The sequence below is a fragment of the Cryptotermes secundus genome, unplaced genomic scaffold (assembly GCF_002891405.2).
Source record: "Cryptotermes secundus unplaced genomic scaffold, Csec_1.0 scaffold846, whole genome shotgun sequence".
NCBI classification, from domain to species: domain Eukaryota; kingdom Metazoa; phylum Arthropoda; class Insecta; order Blattodea; family Kalotermitidae; genus Cryptotermes; species Cryptotermes secundus.
Window position 1 is genome coordinate 130618 of NW_019739228.1, and position 15123 is coordinate 145740.

Sequence of the window (15123 nt, forward strand, 5' to 3'; positions counted from 1 at the left end):
AATTAATAAAAACAATAATAATAACACCTTGCCCATATGCGTCCATGACGTAACCCGCATTATATATGACACACAAGCACACAGACACTGCGGTTCTTGAGAAGACTCAGAGCGAGTTTCACACTTGATGCATGCGCTCTTAGTTCGTGAAAAGTCACTTCATGTCTAATGAACTGAAAGGCACGGAGAAGGCACTGAGAATCCAGCTTGAGCGGACCGCGGAGTAGAACTGGCTGGCAGGCCGGTTGGGCCGCGTGTATGAACAGTCCGCCCTCCCACAGTGCCCCTCCCCCAGCCCACTTGTCAAGAGCAGCAATAATCGAAAAACGGAGGCATCAAATTATAGTAATTAGGGCGTGAGAATTATTTTGCATCATCGAAAGTCGACGAGTCAGTGATTTACAACTCGACGTGGAAATGGATAAGATAACACACCCAGAGATGCGTTTGTGATGGATGGCTCAAACAGCTTGTTGATAATATACTGAGTTGACTGATCTAAGAATGCAATGTTTTAACCCATGAATATAAAGTATTACTTCTCCAGAATATGAACAATAGCTCGAGGGTTTTTTTTTTTTGCACTACAGCCCCAGAGGGCCTAGGTCTACCTCCATGAACTTCTCCGTTCACTTCGGTTTTTCTAGATCTTACACATTCGGTAGGACTCCTTTGGCGGGTGATCAGCTCGTCACAAGGCCTCTACCTGTACACAAACACAGAAAAACACACACACACAAACTAAACATCCATGCGCTGAGTGGGATTCGAACCCACGATCCCGGTTTCGAAGCGAGCGAATACAGTACATGCCTTAGACCGCTCGGCTACTGTGACCGGCTAGCTCGAGGAATTATGCAGTAGTAAATTCAACCTCAGATATAGTAGTTTCAGGTAATAATGGCTCAAAGTATGTATTTTTCTGTGCCGTATATTACTAACCCCAAGTACATTCCATAGTGCAGTGAAATAATTGTTACATTTACTCGAAATATTATCGGAATCTGCAAGCAGATCACAATTCTCGTTAAGTATTCTCTCTTGTTTATGGCTCCGTTACTAATAGTAAAGAGGTTTCTCAGTTAATCACAATCAGTATTCAGCCGAACCCATGTTCCTTGACCGCCGAGGACCCGCTCCGCTCTCATTCTCGCATTCTTTCTGGTTTGATTCGGTTCTCTACCACTTATATAATCTCGAGGCGGGCCCATGGAGTTTGTCTGAGTTTCATGTTGCGACCGACGGTCAGTCGGCCAGTCTGTCTTAGAATAAAGTACACATCTGGGGCTTACGATCACATATTTATTACTGTCAGAGAGTTTGGGGTTTGTTAATATGAGGCGCCCTTTCTGACGACGACAGGTCTGTCGTTTACAATTGCTGCTGGCCCTCACCAGCGCAGTCGTTTTCGGGTCCGAGTCCGGTGGGACTAACAACCATATTTTGCTGTCTCAAATTCGAGACTTCTCTTTTCGTCGCCTCCTACGAATCGCAGGGCTACGATGGAGGTATTCGACCCCGCCTCCACAGAGGATGGATCCATAGAAATCGCATCTGTTCCTTCTGATGTATATATAGCCCCGTTACCTAGCAACAGATATCCTATAGTTCTGCGGGTATATGTTTAGCGACCCTGTGGGCTGTGGTATAGAATAGGTCCCATTTATGGCTGAGAGTCCCATGAGTGACTTACGGGTCGCATCGCACTCTGCGAATAGCTATTGTTAATCGCAAGGTGTGTGATGGCGCTCGTTGTCAGTTCTGAATCTCGTTGTGATGATCGCTGCGGTAAATGTGAAGGAAAAGACATCAAAGTCTGTTCTCATGTCATGAAAAATTCCTCCAGCCAGTTCTTGAATATATACATGGAGTTGATGATGTGGGGCAGACTAAAATGCATACAACTGAATCATCATTATCTGGTCCTATTCACATTTTAAAGAAAATTTATTTTTATAATTTCAAGACATTATATTAAACATACAAATCTGAAACAATAAAATAATTTCAGAAGTTAATGAGCAGAATAGTCCTATAAATTTTTCATTGAAACAATTCAATAAAACTCGCAGTGTGATTAAGAGCAATGAATGGATCGTAGCATTGTCCTGACAGGGCTCAGTGCAGTGCAGAGTAGTGCAGTGCTTCTCTCATAGAGTACAAAGGAACTAGTTTACAGTCTGTTGCACTGATGCCCTCTGTTGCTCACACCATACAATGCAGCATTAAGGGCGTATCGATTTAGACATAACATACCTACTTTAGAAATAAAAGTACAAAGTAGGAGGTTGTTTTAAGTTAGTATTTCTTCACAGGTTTTTCTGCATAATTCTTTCGCTCTTTCCGTTTAACTGCAAATATTCAGTTCATATATTACATAAATTTCGAATATCATAAATTCCTAAATTATCTTTTTACAGTTCTACTTCCTTTATAATTATAATCAGGGTTTGTAGAAGCTTCCCCAAACTCGAAATCTGTTCTCCACTCAGAAGCCTTTATTTGTAAATTTAGACTACATATGATAGCCCCACGCAAATCCGCGTTCAGAGAAAAAAATTGTATTACGCTATAAAACGACACTAACTACAAAAACACTAAAGCATTTTGCCTCGATGGTCTTCTAAAAAGGATAAATTGTATTAATTTGTTAAAAGAGGTAGCAAGCAATTGAAACCTATTACAAATGACAGTTTGTCATGAACATATTGTAATTTTTGCTGTCACTGAGGGGAAGGGGAAAGTTGCTGCTACGTGACACTGAATATATATTGTCACGTGTTGGGTATGTCACGCGACAGATAACTTTACGTGGGTCTCGGATTTAGCGAATCTTTATTGGACACTCACACTTACACACCTTACAATTATTATCGCTTGCAGCATCACTTGACTTCTGGCCCAATACTCCAATGCGACGTCTCAACTATCCTTGGCCGTAGCGGCCTCCGTAGTCTAGGGGTAACGTTCCCACCTCATGACTCAAGGTAAGCGGAGGTCGTGGAATTTTTAAGGGCGGAAAAATTCAGGGAACAAGTCCTCCGGGAGGGACTTTAAGCCGTGGGTCCCGTGTCGTAGATTTACGGCACGTAAAATATCCTCATGTCACTAGGAGACCTCTGAGCAAAATTAGGCAAAGTTTCCCACCAAAGTAGTTTCAGATGCCTCCGGTAGATGGGGAAGTTATCGGGCACCACTGCCAGCCTCGCTGGCTGAACGGGGCTGATAGCGAGCACCAGTACCGGCAGGTTATGGCGACTGGTAGAATATCAAAGGGGGACATACAGTAGACTATTATTTGCGGTGCATGGAGAAACCCACCCCCTCCAATAATAATAATAATAATAATAATAATAATAATCCTTGGCCCTGGTTGGATCTCAACTGTTTTCAGCGGCGGCTATCCCAAGATCGTCTCGTTCTCAATACTCCAGTACTCCAATACTCCAATCTCAATACTCAATATTCAATTTCCGCTCGAGGCTAGGCCCTTTATATAAGGAGCACGCGGACTCAATAGAGGACACCCTTATCCAAGGTTCGATCTCACGTGTTCGGCAATCTGTTGCTTCTGGAACGTTCCTTATAGACTACGCCGGTAACGTGTCTCGTCTCTTCCGTTGTTACGATTTCCACGTATTCGTTGTCGGGGAAGTGTCCGTTCCGATTGCTGCTGTTGTCGCGGTGGCGGACGTAAGGTAAGGCGTCACAATATTTTAGAAGTACTGACTATGAACGAAGAATGAGCCTTAGTTGCTGCACAGAAAATATTTACATACGTCTCGCATTTATATCTTCACTGTTTAAGAAATTCATAATTGCAGTTACCGACTACTGAGGGTGTTGAGGAGAATATTTGGACGGAAGAGATGTGGAGTGACATGGGTTGGAGAAAACTGCGTAATGAGGAGCTGCATAACTTGTACTATTCTCCAAATATAATTAGAATGATGAAGTCAAGGAGGATGAGATGGGAAGGGCATGTAGCACGAATGTGGGAGGAGAGGAATGCATATAAGATATTGGTGGGAAAGCCAGAAGGAAAGAGACCACTGGAAATACCAAGACGTATGTGGGGGAACAATATTAAAATGGAACTTAGAGAAGTCCAGCATCTGAGGATAGCTCGTCGTAACAGATCCAGCTGAATAGATGACTCCCCTCCCGCCTTTCCATATGAGGACGAAAACAAATCCAATTTCCGATACGCTATCTTCGTTAGGATACTGGATGATGGACAAGGTCCGAAAGTCAGTGATCCTGAGTCTCTTTACTTGTCAGAATTACTGAGTTTTTGGATTCTGACCATAGTCCGGTATTCTGGAATATAAAAACACGACGTTTCAGAAACTGGATCTGTTTCGAAAACAGACGCAGTTTCCGAAACATTATGTTATCTAGTTTCTAAAATAACGGACGATGGACAAAGTCCAAAAAACCCAGTAAATCTGAGTATGATACTCCATCGTCAGAAGCCTTTAGAATCTACCTCTTTACTTGTGTTTAACAGAGTTGCTGCGTTTTCCTTATTTCTATTTCTTAATACTTTATATTACATAATTTGCTTGTTATTATAATATATTTATAAATTATTGAATATTTGTAGATTTCTCTATATTCGCTTCATTCTGCACACAAAAGTGCTACAAGAAAGCTGTGACTGAGGTGAAATGGTAGTGCAGCAAATTTATTGCTTTTCTCCCATGTCTTTCCAAGCTTTCAAAACAGACATTCCTTAGAGTTTTCGTATCCAGTTTTGTATGCATTTCTTGTGTCGTACTTCCTAGATTATACTTTTAACGCAATGAAATAAAATTCTGTGTTAAATGTTCAAATAATCGTGAGCGAAAGGCGGAAAGGGGAGCTTCAGCCACGAACCTCAGATCCGCAGGCACAAAAAAGGAGTCCAATTTAAGAATTGTTTTAGCTCCTGGTGACTTAATTCGATTAATGTGCTGAAATGTCTCGTGGGATAAACCCTGAGTGAATATATGCATTCTTGAGCCTTAAAATTATCAAATGTTGTTTGGTAGTGGAGAGGTCTTCTAACTTAGTTTCCTTGTCGGACTACGTGAATAGTGGTATGACAAAACTACGAAAGTTACTTTCTAAACCTGAAGGTATAACATGGCTAAACTGGACGCGAATATGAGTCAGTATCATCAAACAAAACAAACTACGTGGCCTATAGTCCGCAAGAGAACTATACCGACCGAGCGACCGCCGCTTGTGAGCGAAGTTAGTGCCAATTTTAGCGGATAGGGCGTGTTGCGTGACTAGGGCAACGAATTCACACGGCTGTTCATTTCTGTTTTCTATACCAGAGGCCCTATTTCCTTTAAAAAGCTCATCAATTATCCTCACGAGGCTGAGTGGACCCCCGTGCCAGACCCACTATTTCTCAGAAAATCTGGTAGCGCAGGGAATTGAATCCGGACCTCTGGATCTGTAGCCAGGAACTCTAACCACTAGACCACAGAGGCGGTCTGAGTCAGTATCACACACTTCCCACAGTCATAGCCTCTTTCTATAACATCCACCTTGATAATATGGTCCCATTCCCTTACAGGTTATGTCTTCCTATTGACAAATTTCATATAGATTTTCTTTCTAAAATTCTACATACACGTCATGCCCATCGCAATTAAGTTTATGCCCATTTTATTATGAAAGCTTTATTTTACAACTGCAACGATCAACAGGCGATGTTTTCTTTCTTGGATACAACATGGGGCGGGTGGAGTTAAGCACCGTATTATCTGTAATATGACGGTTTACGTAAAAGCTTGGTTTTATTTCTCTGTTCAGAATAAAAAACAAAGCGAAGCTTGTTAATTTGGCATCTTTTATCATGACACGCTTTTGCTTTGTATACCGAAATTTTCCATGTTATACATGTTCTGCTTGACTGAGGCAGCCGGATCCCATTTAAAGAGAATGTCTGCAGAAATGATTCGCGCACCAGCTCCGGTGAGCTTTTGTCGCAGTTCTGCAGAGGTATTTCTATTCTCAGTGGGAGGCTCAATAAGACTGCCGGTTAATATCGACTGTAATCGGTGGCCTACGCTTCAGAATAATAGTAACAACTCTCTTGTTTATATAAGAGGTAAATTGATGACTGAAAGGTCGAGAATGAAGTAGCCGGTACTTTTTGTGCTGCACGTAATGGAGGGACCTGTGTTTGTGTGCTCGTAAAAAACTGGAGCAAAGATTTGCTCCTACTGCTGCAGCTGCTACTCTGCTAGAACTAGGCAAGAAGTGGTGCAATAATAATAATAATAACATTTATAACCGAAACGACTACAGTGCCACCTGGAATTCAATTTGTATAATTCACTTCAGATAAGTTCTTTATTTGTAAGATTTGAGGTTTTCACGGCGGTGACTATGAAGAAATCAGTCTTCTGGGATTTGGCGCCGTGTATATGTGGTGTTAACTGACGTTCCTCCGAAACGTCGGTTAACACCACATCTACACAGTGCCACATCCCAGAAGACTGCTTTCTTCAAGTTTTTTATTTATTTACGTAAAACGTAAGCGGTAAATTTGTCCCTGTGCTTAATTAATTAAGCACCAATTCATGAATGGGACACGCGGAAGCGTAGTTAATTGAAGCACTATGTTACAAACCGGAAGGTCACGGGTTCGATTTTCGATGAGTTTATTGCATTTTTCAATTGTCCTAATCTTTCCATCTGCAATATGGCCCTGTGGTCGACTCAGCCTGTAACAGAAATGAGTACTGTTGGAACCTCGACGTCTCACAACCCTATGGTCCTCCACCGCGTGTTACAGGAATAGCTTTACCTTTCTTTTACCACGCCTTGAAGACATGCGACGGAGTGTATGTATGTATTTATATACTTTTATTTACTGAGAACTTTGCTGAGAATAGAAATTATATAACATATATTTCTGAATAAGGCTAAAATTATTTGTATCAAATTCCCACTGTTTTGTTATTGAATCAAGTACACTAAGTGGATATAAAGTAATTCGAATTACGTGTGCCTTGGACGCGTAGTTTACGGCGCTGATTTTTATCGCTAGTCGAGTGAGGGAGTTTACATTTTACGTTGCAGGAATACTTAAATTTTCGTTCTTGTGTGAACGTCGATATTTCATAGAGAGTCTTCCGGATATTGTAGTTTGTTGAAATGACAGGAATAACCAATGTTTAAATATACCTTCCTCTCTTCTTATTCAGTGTTGAATTGATGGGAGGGTATTTTTAGAAAAGAAAACTCCGTGGCTTTAGACCGCAAGCGGACTATACCGACCAAGCGACCGCCACTTGTCGGCCAAGTTAGTGCCAACTTTAGTAGGTAGAGGGTGTCGCGTGGTCAGTGCAACGAATCCCCACGGCCGTTAATTTCGGGTTTCTAGACCGGAGGAATTTTTAGAACGTAACAAAATATCATTAATTGCAATTAGTCTGGTATAAAGTCAAGCGCTGTGGAATGGGATTGGTAAATACGCCTGTTATAATTGTCACGCGAGATCCTAGATTATAAGTTTGTCGCTGGGTTATTCTCCTTGGCTACACTTTGGGCAAACAACACCGTCGTTTTTTTCTCTTACACAGTGAGTTGGACTCATGCCTGTTACTCTAACAGAAATATTACATAATAGGTGCTTCTTTTGGTGAGTTATGTGGTTTAGTTGTGCCACTGAGGCTGTTTGAGATAGAGCAATGTACTCCTCAGTCAGGAACCTAATGGCTAGGCTACAGGAATATAAAGGCAACTACCGAGTCGAACTTTTATGATTAACTACCCCAAGACTTTTATTAAACTGTATATTATTCATCAATATTTATTCTATTTTACCAGATTTTCTATAGACATTTTATTCGAATTAATTCGTGCGTTCTCCAGAAAAAATAAAGCTAAAAGTAAAGTTGTCCCTGAGCTTAAATTTTTAAGTACAATGCCATGAAAGCGTATTGGGGAGTGATATAGATCCACGATTTCTTCACTCGGCAATAGTTGGATGTGAGTGGTCAGTTCCACGCCATGGCCATTTTACCCTGGAGGAAAGCACCAACGATACCCATTGTAGAGGAGGCTGGGTGGGCCCCAGAGCTGATCTGGACGACATGGAGAAGAGGAAATTCTTGACATTATCGGACTCCAAATCATATCCCTCTCGTTAAGCCCGTAGTAGCCAGTCGCTATACCGACCGAGTTGACCTGACTTCTCCAGAAGAAAATGAATACATATAGAAACAATTGGATTATGGAAAAAGAGAGAAGTAAACAGAGGATAGGAGTGAGGAAGAAATAAATTACATTTGGTCGTCGACTTACGACCTATGCGACTTACGACCACAAAAAAAAATGAAAAATAAAAGATGATTAAAATGTAAAAGTTTTTAAAAATAAATTATAAAGACGATAAAAAGATTATAAAAGTTAAAAAATACAGTAAATAGATATATGGTCGACATACGACCAGAGCGACTTACGACCTGTCAGTCAGAACGGAAATCTGTCGTAAGTCGACGACCAAGTGTATTTAATATATAGCTTCATATCTTGTCTCTAAAATTGCCTTAGTTTTCTTTGTTCCTTTCGGCATGTTAGGTTCAGGTAGATTTCGTCCTGAATTATGCTCCTGTGCACAATTAATTTCTTGCAACCGGAGGGAGGGAGACTATGTCCATTCTCTTACTCATGCCATCAGATAAGATCCCATTAAATTCATCTGAGTGGGATCACATTAACCCGGCTGTTACTTTCAGCGCATGCGTCTTGCAGTTGATAATGTAACGCCCTAGAAATACCGCCGGGCGTTAAATGTTTGCAACTCTTACACTCGTATAGCGAATGGAAGATTTGTATGACAGGCAGCGCTACTTTCCAGTTTCGTTCAAATTTGTGTCCTTTGCATAACAGAGGGTCTCATTCTAAGCACATAATTTGATGGAATCTGAAACCGACAATTTCCCTTCACATAGTAAAATTACCAATTCGGCCAGGTACAGGCAATTCTTACTACAGTTTCAGCGGCCTCCATAGTATAGGGGTAACGTTCCACCTCATGATTCAAGGTACGCGGGTTCAAACCCGGCGGAGGTCGTGGAATTTTTAAGGGCGGAAAAATTCAGGGAACAAGTCCTCCGGGAGGGACTTTAAGCCGTGGGTCCCGTGTCGTAGATTTACGGCACGTAAAAGAACCTCATGTCTCTAGGAGACCTCTGAGCTAAATTAGGCAAATTTCCCGCCCAAGTAGTTTCCAATGCCTCCGGTAGATGGGGGAGCTTAGGTACCACTGCCAGAGGATGGACGACCTCACTGACAGAAAGGGACTAACTATCAGATACCAGTAGAAGGCCGAAACCTCGCTGGCAGAAAGGGAACGATAGCAAGCACCAGTACCGGTAGGGTATGGAGACAGTAGAAATTCAAAGGGGGACGCACAATAGGTCAAACTGGTCGAGGTGCATGGGGTAACCCACCCCCTTGATACTGAATAACTGAATACTACAGTTTCGGTGGTTTTCTTCAGACTCTAGATTCAGATGGAGAGACTGGACAGTTACATTTGCCACGGTTGCCTCTTTTCCAGACACTTGCTTACAAATAGTTCACGGTCACATTCCCATACCATTATATCCTACACTTTACGTAGTTCAAACTATATGCTTATATAACATAATGTGACATGACGCCTGAATGCCGGAATTGTGGAGTCAGAGAAGCACCGCAGAGACGTCCATTGCTAAACAACGGCTCGCTAGACACGTTTTCGCAGCAACGAATAAGCACACAATAATAGAGGAACTGTTTGTGGTGGTGATCTATATTCGGTTCCATCCGAAGTTATAACTAGAGGACACGTGAGAACGCTCAGTCATTTCAGTAATTAAGTTCAGTAGTTGAGATGAATAGTTCAGAAGTTTTAAGAAAGCTGAGACGGGAGAAAGGAAATGGGGCGAATCCTCTGCAGTAGATTGATTGTGAGCTTTTGTAACTGATTGCAATTAAGAGTGATCGTAAAAGAGGGCGTCAGCAATTTAAATCATCAAATCCAGAACCTGTTATTATTAGTCACGGAACCCCGGACACGTGACAATAACCAACTTAGCACCTATTGCTGAAATGAAGAAAACATGGAGCTTCCCTCCACTTGCTATACGCATAGAAATGGTGATGCTGAGACACATAGAACACTTTAACTTTCTTAGTAATAATACAAAAAATGCATTACTAACTTCAACTATAATGAACTCCATATTACACGATCTCTGAACAGCTGGTAGCTACTCAGTCCGTTATCAACTTCTATATGTTTCTGGAACCCGAATTTCTATAGTTTCAGATTTAAATTTTACATGTCATTCACAGAACTTTGGTTTCGATAAAAGAATTAAAAGCTGATAATGACAGATATGCGCCAAAATATTAATTAGTTGAAAGCCGTGCAATTTCATTTAACTTCCAGTTCGTATTAATCGATGCTGAACGTCGGAAAATCACATGGTTGTTTGAAAACCAACAAAACCGCAGAGCTTGGCCCGTATATGAGAAGCCAGTGGCTAGAAATGTTTACTGTAACTTGGCTACCGTATATTGTCTAGACCCTTTCTTACATTTGGGCAGTTTTTCTACCAAAATCGGTACTGCAATTCCAGAGGCTTCCAGATTGCTCGTCAATTTCATCCTTCTATATAGACCACCTGGGATGGCGAAGTGTCGGAGAAGATGCCGCACAGGCACGGCGTCACGTATGTTGAACTGATTTCCACAATAAATGTATCATGCATAAAACCCATCTATTTATTTATTGCTAGTGGGGTCGGACTAAGTCCCTTGCACTGCGGCCACTTCTGGCCTATTGTACCAGCCCCAGATGATAGGTGAGGGTGATTGTGGAGCAATTGGTGGAATGAAGATTGACAGGGGAAACCGAAGTACTCGGAGAAAACCTGCCTCAGTGCCACTTTGTCCACCACAAATCCCACTTGACCAGACCCGGGATCGAACCCGGGCTAGCTGAATAGGTAACTTTTCTTACTTAAGTTCTGGAGATATGTTGTTCGATTCCCTTCTGGAACATCAACCATCTTGAGGTTCTTCTTGATTTATCCTCCGTCCCTCCAAGCAAATCCTGGGAATAGAACTAAACCCTTTCAAATTCAGTGTTCACTCATCATCCTACCAGTCCCAGAAGTTGACAGCGCCGGTGAGTAAGCTACAGACAAACAGACCCAGTGTAAGTTTGATGTTCCCGCAACAGTGGTTATGAAAAATTCAGTCTTCTTGGGTATAACGCTGTGTAATCTGTTGAAAGTAGAACGAAGTGTCAGAGGAATTTATTACCTCCACTTTCGGGTTTCAGACGAAAATCAGGTAAGAAACTGAGCTTTACCTCCGAAATATCGGCTGACGTTCGACAGACTATACGTCTCTATATCCCAGATGATCGAATTATTCAAGTAGACATAAAATGGCGTTTTTAATAAATAATCCGTTCGGGATATCTGCAGCTCTGATTGCTGTTGTCACAGTGTTTAGACACCCACTGAACTGAACCCGGAGACGGCATTTCCCAGCTTTCTTTATTCAGTTCTATGAAAAGTAATAAATTATCATATCAAACATGAAATATCCTTCAAAATCACGATTTCTTTATTTTCATTTTTTGTGTTTTATCTTACGACGTTGTCAGTATCTCACATTATACAGCGTCGAATGGTAGAAAAAGACTCCGTGGTATTAGTCCGCAAGAGAACTATACCGACCGAGCGACAGCCGCTTGTCAGCGAAGTTAGTGCCAACTGGTAGAAATGGTGAATAATGAATTGGAAAGAAAATTGGAAGTACTCGTGGTCTTACGGGGGAACTCTCCTGACATTTATCTGAAGTGACTAAGGAAAATCTCAGTCAGGAAATCTGATGCCCCGTCCGAAATTCGAAATATTAACCTCACGAATACAAGTCTAGAGCGTTATAGCTGCATTAACCAACTCTGCCACTTATATATATATATATATAAAATACATAATTGAATATTCAAATTGATGTAAGGCTATACTATTAATATCTCTAAATATTGCTGGTTGCAAGAATATTTTCGAAGGGCCTTTGCTACCCGCTTGCCACCGTATAGATACACGTACAGTACCTGTAAACGTTTTGTATGTTGCAAGATAATCACTTGGACTAGGTGGACAAGGGTGAACGTTGTGTGACGTAACAGGGCCCTCAGGTTACCAGCCGAAGTAAGCAATCAATCAGATGTCACGACCATAACAGACCGCATCCGTTTACAAAACTCCTCTCTCTATCCGTCATTGTTCACAGTGGCGGCACCAAATTTCTAGTGGTGCTCCAGATGGCATTACGCCATTGGTGAGCAAAATACTGTCCGCGGGTCCGAAGGGGCTCGTAAAAGCTTTCAGAACTGCCTGCGTCAATGTTCTGATATTATTAACAATAATAACTCACAAATATTTACATGAGTATCTATTTGAGTTTCGTAGCGTACAGACGTGTTCGAGTGCTCGGACAGTCAAAAGCACTGCGAAGATAAGTGACCAAAAAAAATAAACAAACAGCGAGTGATAGGTGACAAGAACCAGTGTGTTGCCGGTAGACAACTGGTCAGTTCTTAAATTTAAATCTGCCAACAAAATGAGCCAGCCTGTAATGACAGGCAACAATTATTGTGATCCGCAAAATTTACAATCGATTCCTTCAACAAGCTATCAGCAGCAACCACAACAACAACACAAACAGAAGCCATATACATAGAGGATGACATCAGCTAGTGAAGATGAATCAGACACAGGTACAGTAAATGTAAATGAATGGCAACAAGTGAAAAACATTAAAAGACGAAAAATCAATACAAGGCAAACATATATCCCAAATACAGATATAACAGTAAGCAATAAATTTAATCCACTGCCAACTGAAGAAAGCGCTAACCAGGCCAATCCAGAAAACAAAACTCCAAAACCCCCACCAATATATATAAAAGGGGTAATAAACTATAACGAAATGATAAATAAATTGACAGAACTTATTGAACAAGAGCATATTCTGCTAAAAGTGTGGCAGATAATACTATAAAAGTTAATTGTACTACATCCGAAACATACAGGAAACTGGTAGCTTTCTTAAAAGGAATAATATAGTACACCATACATATCAAATTAAGGAGGAGAGAGCGTACAGGGTGGTCATAAAATATTTACACTACTCAGTAAATACAAAAAAAAAAAATCGAAAATCAGTTAACAAAGATGGGACATAAAGTCAGGAATGTCATCAGTGGCAGACACAGAGTCACAACGCAACCACTGAACATATTCTTTGTTGACTTGGAACCAGCAAGTAACAATAAAGATATTTATAATGTTAATATGATACTAAACAAAACAGTTGTAATAGAACCACCACGAAGGAAAAACGATTAACACAATGCTTTAAATTTCAGCAGTACGGACATACCAAGACATACTGCAATAGACCTTTTGTTTGTGTAACGTGTGGAGGCCCATATAGTACCGCAAGTTGTAAAAAACCAAATACCCCTCCTGCTAAATGCGCCCTATGCGATGGGTCGCATCCAGCAAACTGCAAACGATGTGAGTTCTATCAATACCTCATCAAAACAAATAACGCAAACAGCAGACAGAATGTTCAGCGAAACCCTACAGTAAACATGCACAACCCCAATTCCCTAGCGAGACCCGAAATACCTAAACCAACAACAAACAATGCATACAGAAATGCTAGTTACGCAGCTGGAACACGAGGTATTACACATAACAGCTAACAAGAAGAAGACACCTCACCCAAAACCTTAAACAGATTTCTTGAAGAATTCAAGAACATGTTCAATCAGCTTAACCAGCAAAATACTATGGTACTAAACATGTTATCAACTCTACTAACTAAATCCCAGAATGGCTAAGTTTCTAAAAATGGCCCTTTGGAATGCCAACGGTATACTACAGCATAAAGATGAAATTAAAACATTTCTGGATCACAATGCAATAGACATATTGTTGGTAAGCGAAACCCACTTTACTGACAGAACATACTTCAGGATACCCCATTATAAAGCATACTTTGCCTGTCATCCGGATAACACTGCACACGCAGGCACAGGAATACTTATTAAAAATAACATAAGCCATTATGAATTACCGAAATTTGAAGTAAAGAAACTTCCTACAAGCTACAGCAATTAAGGTAAAAATGAAGGCATACGAACTAACATTAGCTGCCGTGTACTGCCCACCTAGGCATAATATCAAAGAAGAATACTTCTACGAATTCTTCCGAACACTGGGAATCAAGTTCATCGCAGGGGGTGATTACAACTACAACGAGACACTATGGGGATCTCGCTTGACCACAACCAAAGGTAGAGAACTGTCTGAAATAATATGAAACCAATAGTACTCATTCCTGTCAAACGGAACCCCTACCTATTGGCCTAGTGACCCAGATAAAATCCCAGATCTATTGGATTCCTATATTACAAGTGGCATCTCTACATCCTATATGAATATAGTCCCTAGTTATGACCTTTCATCGGACCACACACCCGTAATAGCTACTATTAGAACGGAAGTTGTCAATAAAAAACCACTCCCAGGCTTCATAACAGAAGAACCAACTGGACTGATTGTCGAATAAAAATAGAAGAAGCCATTAACTTACACATCAGTCTTAAAAGCCCTGAAGAACTAGACGTAGCCCTGACTAACTTCATCAACATTCTTAAAGAAGCAGCTCTACACGCTACTCCAATTCCGGCTACACAAACAAGAAATATAAAAGTAGTTACTATAGGATTCTGACGATGGTGTATAACACACTGATATATTGGGTTTTTGGACCAGGACGACGAATAAAGTCCAAAAACCCACTATATCAGTAAGAAATATAAATATCCCCCCTGAAATCAAAAAATTTACAGCAGACAAAAGAAGGACTAGGAAGACATGGCAACTAAGTCATGCCTCATCAGACAGAACTGCATATAACAGGGTCACCAATAAGTTAAGAGCGGAGATCAAGAAGTCCAGAGAGCTGACACCACACAATTACCTCTGAAACCTCAATCGCTACGACAACTCCATTTGGACGCCAGTGAAGTCA

At 41.0% G+C, this 15123-nt stretch overlaps 1 protein-coding gene across 3 annotated transcripts in view; it reads right to left on the reverse strand.

Moving 5' to 3' along the window:
* LOC111871786 (cyclic nucleotide-gated cation channel subunit A) overlaps positions 1-15123 on the reverse strand; it is a 215594-nt gene that overhangs the window by 66284 nt on the left and 134187 nt on the right. The window contains exon 1 of one of the 3 annotated variants that reach the window (XM_033754411.1): positions 28-134. The exons of the other annotated variants lie outside the window; for them this stretch is intronic. The gene's annotated coding sequence lies outside the window, so the exon portion shown is untranslated. Of the gene's footprint in view, positions 1-27; positions 135-15123 lie in introns of those variants that run through there. 3 annotated transcript variants of the gene reach the window in all.